Source organism: Lacerta agilis, chromosome 18, assembly GCF_009819535.1.
Source record: "Lacerta agilis isolate rLacAgi1 chromosome 18, rLacAgi1.pri, whole genome shotgun sequence".
Taxonomy (NCBI): Eukaryota; Metazoa; Chordata; class Lepidosauria; order Squamata; family Lacertidae; genus Lacerta; species Lacerta agilis.
Genome location: NC_046329.1, coordinates 9268178 through 9279081, shown reverse-complemented (window position 1 = coordinate 9279081; position 10904 = coordinate 9268178).

The following is a 10904-nucleotide window of genomic DNA, read 5'->3' as shown; positions in this document are numbered from 1 at the left end:
CATGCGCCGAGAGGTCTGCGGTCCACAAGCATGTTCTTATCGCGGGAGGCGCAGGAGTCCTCGAAAAAAGAAATCAGCGTGCCGTGAACGAACGACGGCGACAACAAATATTACAATTTATAGCCGACCACCGCGGTCCTTTCCGATTCTACGATTCCGTGATGCGATTTCCCACACCGAGGGCCGGATTTAGGTTTGATGCGGCCCTCGGCTCCTGAAGGTCACGGGGCCCTTTCCGTGTCCAGCTGTCCTTTGTGCACAACAAATTGTCGCTGGTTTTTTTTTGTGTTGAATGTATGCTATATGATGGACCTGATAGGTATCTCTAAAACCATTTGCACATCACAAAAGATGTGTTTTATCCATGTCATTGTTGAACCGAAATACAATTAAGAAAAAGTATCTCAATAGTGAAATACAATTAAGGAGAAATATATCAATAGTGAAATACAGTTAAGGAGAAATATATCAATATTGAAATACAATTAAGGAGAAGTATATCAAGAGTGAAATACAATTAAGAAGCACCGGTGAAACTCGAAAAATCAGAATATTGTGGAAAAGTCCATTTATATAAGCAATTGTTTTCATTAGCTACTGGAGTTTAATATATGAGATAGACTCATGACATGCAAAGCAAGATACATCAAGCCTTCGTTTGTCATAATTGTGATGATTATGGCATACAGCTGATGAGAACCCCAAATTAACAATTTCAACTTTGGGGTTCTCATCAGCTGTACGCCATAATCATCACGATTATAACAAATAAAGGCTTGACACATATCTCGCTTTGCATGTTATGTGTCTATCTCATATATTAGTTTCACCTTTTAAATTGAATTACTGGAAGAAATGAACCTTTCCACGATATTCTAATTTATTGAATTTCACATCATTTTTCCCAGAGTTTCTCCCGGAGGTTTAAATCTATATTGTTATCTGGTCCTCTTTTTAAAGATGTCCTCAGTTTTCCTGTGTGTGATAATGGGTATTTTGTCGTGCCTACCTTTCCACAATATTCTAATTTTTCCAGTTTCACCTGCACATTGATAGTGAAATACAATTAAGAAGCATATTAACAGTGAAATAATAATTAAGCTCTAACTTAAAATGGTTTTTTTATTCGTAACGAACCGAATAATGCAAACGCATCAGCATTTTTGCAGCGACAAAAGTTCCTTTAGAAACAGAGTTTGCAAAGTCTCTAGAAACTTGCTATAACGTGAAATAATAAGAGGTGAAAAATATACGATGCAAACTACTAATAATGATAAAGAGCAGAATTTGGGCATCCTATATATGGAAAGGAGCAAACCAGGGATATTTTCGGGTGCAGGCTAACAGGTGGGTGCCATGACTTATATCCTAGGAGCCGACACAACACAAAACACTGTTGCTGTGTGTCGGTTTTATTTCATTTGTTTTTTATCTTATATTTTGGAAATGTACATCCAGTTTGTTTGTTTGTTTTAATTGGGGGGGCAGGCCCAAGAGAGTGGGGCCCTAAAGCTATAGCTTGTTATTTAAATTGTATTTAAAAGAGCATTGTAAGATTGAAAATTAGATATATTCTGAGGATAGGATAGGCTGTAGAGTTAGATAGTTTTGAGTTTAAGTGTTAGGATTAGGATAAGAGGTAGATTTAACTATTTTCATATTGATATAATATAGGTTAAAAGGTAAGAGATGTTAAATGATAAGTTGTTGTTAGAAAATAGACGGAAATGTAAGAATTTGGAAGTTACAAAAAAAGGTATCCACAAGGGACGCAGAAGGAGAAGATGGGAGGAAGGTGTGAAGAAAATACAATCTTTTAAAGATAGTAAGCTGTAATTTTTGTAGTGTGTTTTTTGTTGTTGTTATTGTAGTTGTTATGTTGTTGTTGTTGTTTTCTTGTTATGTTAAAACTTTTTTAAATAAATATTATTTTTTAAAAATAATAATAATAATAATAATAAATAAAGCTATAGCTTGTTTAGCTTATACGTAAATCCGGCACTGGTCCCAACATCTTTTTGCACAAAAACTCCGGAGGAAAAACACCGAAAAACACCTGTGCACCCACAAACGCCCGAGGCGGGCACAGCATGGTGTCCATTGTGCGCCAATTATGCCGCTCTCGAGGGTGGGGAGAAGCAGAGCGCAGGGTTCCCCCCCCCCCCGGTCAACAAGCACCCTTGGGAGCAACTTCTCGTTTCTCCCCGTCCCCGAGCTCAACTCCGCAGGGAGAAATTTTTCTCCGGGCCCCTTAAGAAGCAGGCAAGCTTGCCGGGTGATTAACCTGCCGGGCAAAATATCAATTAAACCGCTGTCGCCAGGGAAACAGATCTGCCAGGCGAAGTTAAGAGGATTTAGCCCTTGCCATCTCCAGAAAACTTCGCCCCCAACCACCCACCCAAACGCCAGCCATCTCACTTGACCAGGCTCCGTTCCAAGTTTCTAGTCCCTAGGAACGGACGGTCTCGGTTTTTTTTTTGCCTTTGGAGAGGGTTATCTGCTCCTTTATTCGTCTCCTAGAAGCGCCTTCAAATATACGAAGGGCTAGTATACAGATGGAAAGAGAGAGAGCCAGCTCATTTCCTCCTGCTCCGGAGGGGCAGGACTCGAACCCGTGGCTTCAAGGTGCAAGGAAGGAGATTCCGGCTACACGTCAGGGGGTGGAAAGCTTTCCGAAAGTAAGGGATGTTCGGACGTGGGGTGGAAGGCGATAAGACTCTCCTACCTTGGAGGTTTTTAAGCGGAAGATGGATAAGATCCTTTCGCCGGCATCGTTCTGGGCGCAATATTTTTTTCCGGGTTATTTTAATCCTACATCGTTCGCTAATAATTAATCTCAGGTTTGTGCGTTTCAGCTCACTTGCTACAGCCACCCTTTTTTTAGTTGAAAGCAGAAATAAAATTAAAGATTTGCCCATTAGCCTCCAGCTCGAGAGGAAACTTAACACAGCGGTTAAAGGCAGGGTGCGGAGGGAATCGGCCGAATGTGATGTTAAGTCATCGGGCTCTTAAATCTCAGGGCCGTGGGTTCGAGACCCACATTGGGCAAAAGATTCCCACGTTGCAGGGAGCTGGGGGACCCTAAAATTCTAGGATTCTATAGGCGCTGTTCAAGGATGCCAATTCAGAAATAAAAAAAATAAAAAAAACATTGCCAGTTGCAAACACAGAAATGTTTTCTTCTATCCATTCATAAGCATTGGAATATTTGGAGCTGAATGCTGTCTACACTGGCAGGAAGCAGCTCTCGTTTCCAGCCCTACCTGGAGATAATTAACAAATTAATAATAATAATAATAATAATATTTACACCTCACCCATCTGGCTGGGTTTCCCATATATATATGTGTGTGTGTGTGTGTGTGTGTGTGTACACAGGGACCCAACCCGGAACGCCCTGAGTGCAAAGCAGTTGCTCTACCCACTGAGCGACGCTCTCTTTCCCCCATCACTCTTGCGCTTACACCCTCTGATCTGAACATACAAGATCATCACCCTCTTGACAGACACACACAACTTAAAAATTATTTTTTAAAGCTATTTTAATTGTTAGCAATTGTAAACTAGCCTCCCCAGTGATGGAACCTGGGACCTTCCGCACGCTCCGACACGGAGAGACTTCCCTTCCCCAAAAGCTAAGATTCTAGTCCTCATGGTTGTGGATAGAGGGCTGACGCAGTACGAACGAAGTGATCTCCCTTTCCTCCGAACCGGACCCCGTTTGGCACCAACATTTCGGAGCGGCAAGCTCAGGGATGTGAGATGCTGAGAAGCTGCTTATTTTCCTCCGGCTACGGAACTATCACAGCATCCTAGAACAGTCGAGTCGGAAGGGACCCTGTGGGTCATCCAGCCCAACCCGCCCTTCCCGCGAGGCAGGAGTACACAGGGACCCAACCCGGAATAGCCCTGCGCGCAAAGCAGTTGCTCTACCCACTGAGCCACGCTCTCTTTGCCCCCCACCACTCCTGCGCTTACCTTGTTGAGTTGGCACGGAAATGTTAGGCGGCGCCTGCTACCCAAGCCGGAGCCGTTTCTGCCCCGGTGACCGGATCTGCCCCACGGATCTCACCTCCCTACAAGCAGCCAGGGTGTGTGTGTGTCTCTCTCTCTGCCTGCCAGCTCCTTCGACCTTACAGAATTCAACAGGGAGGTTGAGGCAGGATTTGGGGGGGGGGGGCGAACCAGAACGAGTCGGTTCCGCCTCCCGCCGGCAACGCCTACCCACTGGGCTCCCAGTCCGCCGGCCCCACTGGGGACCAGTTAACCAGCTGCATCTCACAGAAGCAGCACTTCCTCCCCCTTTCTTAATTTAAAATTTAATTCAATTTCTAAAAACCCTCTTCCTAGCAAGGAGAAGGGAGAGACCCCCTTGCCCACGGAGCGAGGAAGCAATGTCCCTTTCGCGGCCCCCGCAACCCTAATCGGGTGATCCCTGGACCCCCTGTTTGCCAGTATGGATAAAAGGGTTTTGGAAAGACTGAATTCCTTCTCCCTCGGCTAATCTCATTACAAAAGGCTGATCTCCTCTGCGGGGTGGGGTGGGGGTGGGGGGAGATTTCGCAGAGGGAGCTGCCCCACATCTCGGGGCCTGAAGGTTTCGCTCTCGAGAATTCAGAACCCTACGGGGGCCGGATAACCCCCAATGGCCCCCATATGCCGCTGGCCGGCAACTCGTCGAGCACCCAGTGGCCAGGGGTTCCATAGGCCCCATAAGGAAGGCTGGATGTGCCCCTTATTTGGAAAATAACAGCAAACAAGTAAAAACTTAAATGTATTTTAATGTTTGGTGGAAGCCGCCCAGAGTGGCTGGGGAGACCCAGCCAGATGGGCGGGGTACAAATAATAAATTATTATTATTAAAAATTATTTATTATTATCATTATCATTATCATTATCATTATCATTATCATTATTATTATTATTATTATTAAACCCTAGCAGAATTAAGGTATGTAACATGTGTAGGCAAACGGATCCGGCCCAATCGCCTTCTCAACCCGGCCCGCGGACGGTCCGGGAATCATTGTGGGTTTTTAACATGAGTAGAATGTGTCCTTTTATTTAAAACGCACCTCTGGGTTATTTGCGGGGCAGAGGCATTCGTTCCTTTTTATTTCCCCCCCTCCTAAAAAAAAAAAAAATAGTCCGGCCCCCAATAAGGTCTGGGGGACAGTGGACCGGCCCCCTGCTGAAAAAGTTTGCTGGTCCCTGGTATATAGCGCAGTTATAAACTGGACTTTTTAGAAGGCTATAATACCTTGGTTCCCAAACGCCTTGGTACTCAAACAACTTGGAACCCAAACACTGCAAACCCGGAAGGAAGTGTTCCGGTATGCGAACTTTTTTCCGGAAGCCGAACGTGCTCCGATTTGAGTGTTAACTCTGTTGTCTGTCTGTTTTTTGCTATTTAATTTTGCCTTTCTGTTTCCGCGGCTCTTTCTCGTTTTTGTTTTTGTGGCTGTGCGGAACCCAGTCCAGATGGATCGATTGTTTTTACTGCAGTACACTGTTTATCGATTTCGTTTTACGGATCGACGGTCTGGTTAGATAGCAAAATCCATGTTCAATCGCTGTTTCAGGGGTTGTTTTTAAAGGTCCCGAACGGATTAATCCGTTTTGCATGGCTTTCTATTATTATTATTATTTTTAAAGAATTTATTGATTTTCCACATTAAACAACAAATAAACAAAAAATAAACCACACAAATACAAATGTAACAACACTACAATTACAATAACAATAACAAAAAAAGAGAAAAAAGAAACTTATACATACCTAACACACGAACACTGGAACACTGCAAACGTATTGCTTAAATCTAATTTCAAATCTTAATTGGGGACTTCCCCCGTTCTCTCATCTGCGTTCAGTTCTAATTTACTTTAGTAACTTTGTAACTATTTTATCATTCATTCACCATGATTCTTAATCCAAATCAAATAACATCTAACTTATCACGATAAACTTATTTCTAACCTCATTAATATAAAAATTCCATATACAGTGCTTCTTCTATACTATTTTAATCTAACATTGTATAACTAAAGCCACTTATATTCCAGAGGGACGAGAAGGTGCCAAGAAGATTGGAAGAAATTTAAAGAATATTTTTAAAAAATCGTGAAAAATTGGACATTTGAAGCAGAATCAGTGAATATAAGTGGCTTTGCATGGCTTTCTATGGGAAATAAGCGCGCCTCGGTTTTGGAACGGACTCCTGGAACGGATTTAGTTTGAGAACCAAGTTACCACTGTAGTAATAATAATAATATTATTATTTATAACCGGGAACTTTTAAGGGAGGGTTTTGTTTTTTTTGGACCCAGCCCTTTAGTATCCTATGCGCTAGGTCATTTTGCGACTTGGAGCTCTGAAGATGGTTTTTTACAAGACGGTTAATGCACATTTAAAAGCTCTACGATGCATGGCTTCGGAAACATTTGCCGGGAAACCCATCGATAATTGCACCATCAGCCTCAGATCGGGAATTCCAAGAAACCGTAACGATCGGGGCTGTTTTAAAACACGGATAGTATTTGAAATACCGCAGTTCCGAAAGGGCCCGGCCGCCGTTTCGAAATGGCACCTGGCTGCACCCAAACGCCGGGGGGGGGGGACGGACGACAAACCTTGAACCATTCTCCAAAATCTGTGTTAAAGAGGTAAAACTTCCCAATATATATATGTTTTGTACCCCTTCCTCAAATCAGGTGCGCTCTTCGACTTTTATCTCTCAATCGATGAGCCAGCTCTTTCTGGAAAGGGGTTCCGTCCGTGTCCCAAGGGCAAACAGCTCCTGAGCATGTGCAGAGAGCACATTCAGTCGTGCCCATTTGCCTCACCGAAGGGCCGGCCTGCTATCCTTCAAATATATCAAAGGATGTCATCTAGAGGAGGGAGAAAGGTTGTTTTCTGCCGCTCCGGAGAAGCGGACACGGGGCAATGGATTCAAACTACAAGAAAGAAGATTCCACCTAAACATTAGGAAGAACTTCCTGACAGTAAGAGCTGTTGGACAGTGGGATTTGCTGCCCAGGAGTGTGGTGGAGTCTCCTTCTTTGGAGGTCTTTAAGCGGAGGCTTGACAGCCGTCTGTCAGGAATGCTTTGATGGTGTTTCCTGCTTGGCAGGGGGCTGGACTGGATGGCCCTTGGGGGTCTCTTCCAACTCTAGGATCCTAGGATTCTATGATTCTACTACAGGTTAGGGCTAGGGTTGAACGCCACCCTCTGTGCAGACCTCAGCTAGTCACACCCGTTGATTTCGATGGGGTCTACTCCAGGCTTCCTCAACCTCGGCCCTCCAGATGTTTCGAGACTACAATTCCCATCACCCCTGACGGCTGGTCCTGCTAGCTAGGGATCATGGGAGTTGTAGGCCAAAAACAGCTGGAGGGCCTGGTCTACTCTGATTCAACTCTGGGTTCTTGGGGTATATTTTAAAAGTGACCTGAAATTTGGGTCCCTTTGAGGTGTTAGGAGGGTGGGGGCATTTAAAATGTGGGAGAGGTTATTGGGTTGTTGTTGATTATCTATTTTGGGGTTTTATATTTTGATTTTCTTCTATGAACCGCCCTGAGACCTCCGGCTACAGGGTTATATATAAATTCAAATAATAATAATAATAATAATAATAATAATAATAATAATAATAGTGATTGGCTATTGGGGGTGGGGAAGGAGAGAAAAATACAGCAAATACTGTAATTTATATTTCAAAAGAGTGACCTGAAATTTGGGTCCCTTTGAGGTGTTAGGAGGGTGGGGGCCTTTAAAATGTGGGGGGGTTGTGGGGGGTTATTGGGTTGCTGTTGTTTATTATCTATTTTGGGGTTTTATATTTTGATTTTCTTCTATGAACTGCCCTGAGACCTCCGGCTATAGGGTTATATATAAATTCAACCAATAATAATAATAATAATAATAGTGATTGGCTATTGGGGGTGGGGAAGGAGAGAAAAATACAGCAAATACTGTAATTTATATTTCAAAAGAGTGACCTGAAATTTGGGTCCCTTTGAGGTGTTAGGAGGGTGGGGGCCTTTAAAATGGGGGGGGGTTGTGGGGGGTTATTGGGTTGTTGTTGTTTATTATCTATTTTGGGGTTTTATATTTTGATTTTCTTCTATGAACCGCCCTGAGACCTCCGGCTACAGGGTTATATATAAATTCAAATAATAATAATAATAATAATAATAATAGTGATTGGCTATTGGGGGTGGGGAAGGAGAGAAAAATACAGCAAATACTGTAATTTATATTTCAAAAGAGTGAGCTGAAAGTTGGGTCCCTTTGGGGTGTTTTGGGGGGGTGGGGTGGGACTTTAAAAAAAGTTTTATATCTTGATCTCGATTTTATTCTGCGAACCGCCCTGAGGACTCCAGGTATAGGGCAGTATAAAAAAATAATAATCAGTAAATATTAATAAATAATAATAATAATAATAATAATAATAATAAATAGGTAGGAAAAATGTTTCCTAAGGCATCCATTCCCCGGCCCCCCCACTCCCTAAACCCAGCTCCCTTCAAGGGGGGGATTCAACTGGCTGACTGATTGGTGGATTAATCGATCGATTGGATTCTTACCTGCTGGCTCCTCTTTTTTTTGCGGCGCGGCCCCTTTAAGGGGAGACCCCCTCGCCGCTCCTTCTCCCCCGCATTGTTCGCAACAGCGGCGGAGGATGCGGCAGGCATCAAAGGGGGTTGCGTAAGCAAGCCACGCCCCCCCCTTCGCCGGCCGGCGTTCGGATTTAGAACGCCGCTGGGCAGACGCTCCGCCCCCGATTTTAAAGCGGAGGGGTTACTGGAGGGCGCGTGACGTCAGCCTCAGCGTGCTTAAAGGAGACGCAGCAGTCTTATTCTGATAATGACGATTTTTGTTATTTATACCCAGCCCATCCGGCTGGGATTCCCCAGCCAATCTGGCCGGCTTGCAGCACATTAAAAAACTGTAAAATGTACACAGCTGTCATACGCAGGTGACTGCAGTTACTGATCTCTGTTTATTTTTATATATAAAAACCCAAAGTGTGTTTGTGTCTGTTTATATATATATACATACATACATACATACATACATACATGTATGTATAAACACACAGAGTATATATACACAAACACAATGTATGTATGTATGTATGTATAGATATTTAGATATACAGGTGTCATACGCAGGTGACTGCAGTTACTGATCTCTGTTTATTTTTATATATAAAAACCCAGTGTGTTTCTGTCTGTTTATATATACACACATACATACATACATACATATATGTATGTATAAACACACAGAGTATATCTACACAAACACAATGTACGTATGTATAATATCAACAACCTCAGATATGCTGATGACACAACCTTGATGGCAGAAAGTGAGGAGGAATTGAAGAACCTTTTAATGAGGGCGAAAGAGGAGAGCGCAAAACATGGTCTGAAGCTCAACATCCAAAAAAACTAAGATCATGGCCACTGGTCCCATCACCTCCTGGCAAATAGAAGGGGAAGAAATGGAGGCAGTGAGAGATTTCACTTTCTTGGGCTCCACGATCACTGCAGATGGTGACAGCAGTCACGAAATTAGAAGACGCCTGCTTCTTGGGAGAAAAGCAATGACAAACCTAGACAGCATCTTAAAAAGCAAAGACATCACCTTGCCGACAAAGGTCCGTATAGTTAAAGCTATGGTTTTCCTAGTAGTGATGTATGGAAGTGAGAGCTGGACCATAAAGATGGCCGATCGTCGAAGAATTGATGCTTTTGAATTATGGTGCTGGAGGAGACTCTTGAGAGTCCCATGGACTGCAAGAAGATCAAACCTATCCATTCTCAAAGAAATCAGCCCTGAGTGCTCACTAGAAGGACAGATCCTGAAGTTGAGGCTCCAGTACTTTGGCCACCTCATGAGAAGAGAAGACTCCCTAGAAAAGACCCTGATGTTGGGAAAGATGGAGGGCGCAAGGAGAAGGGGACGACAGAGGATGAGATGGTGGGACAGTGTTCTCGAAGCGACTGGCATGAGTTTGGCCAAACTGCGGGAGGCAGTGGGAGACAGGAGGGCCTGGCGTGCTCTGGTCCATGGGGTCACGAAGAGGTGGACACGACTGAACGACTGAACAACAACCTACACACACACACACACACACAAACACTCGTGTTTGTGTGTTATAAAATACACACACACACTGCTTTTTTCTTTAAAAAAATGTTTGGTAGTACTCTCATTTCGACTCAATAAAATCACCATTTTAGAGCTCAAATCGGGGAAAATAAATACAATATGCATACCCCTGCGTCTGTGTGTGTGTGTATCAACGGTCTGGTTAGATAGTAAAATTCATGTTAAATTGCTGTTTTAGGGGTTGTTTTTAAAAGTCTGGAACGCTGACACCAAATCCTACATATATTAAGTAAAAGAGAAACGTCGTCACCCCACCCCACCCATCTCCCCATCCCGCCCACCTCTTCCCCCCTTTTCTTCCTAACGTCTCAACAAACGAAACCGATTCGTAAATATGTTACATGGGGAAAAATACGAGAGAGACGTTGCACGTACCTTTGTTAATCAAGAAAATCTTTAATAATAAAAAATACTTAAAAAAAAAAAAAGCCTGGAACGGATTAATCCCTTTTGCATGACTTTCTATGGGAAAGCAGCGCGCCTTGGTTTTGGAACGCTTTGGTTTTGGAACGGACTTCCGGAACGGATTAAGTTTGAGGTGCCACTGTAGAGACTCTTCTGATTTATCAAGTGTGTCAAGATTTTTAGCGGATTGCCTATTGCAGGGATCAGCAAACTTTTTCAGCAGGGGGCCGGTCCACTGTCCCTCAGACCTTGCCGGGGGCCGGTGGATATATTTTGGGGGAGAAAATGAACGAATTCCTATGCCCCACAAATAAG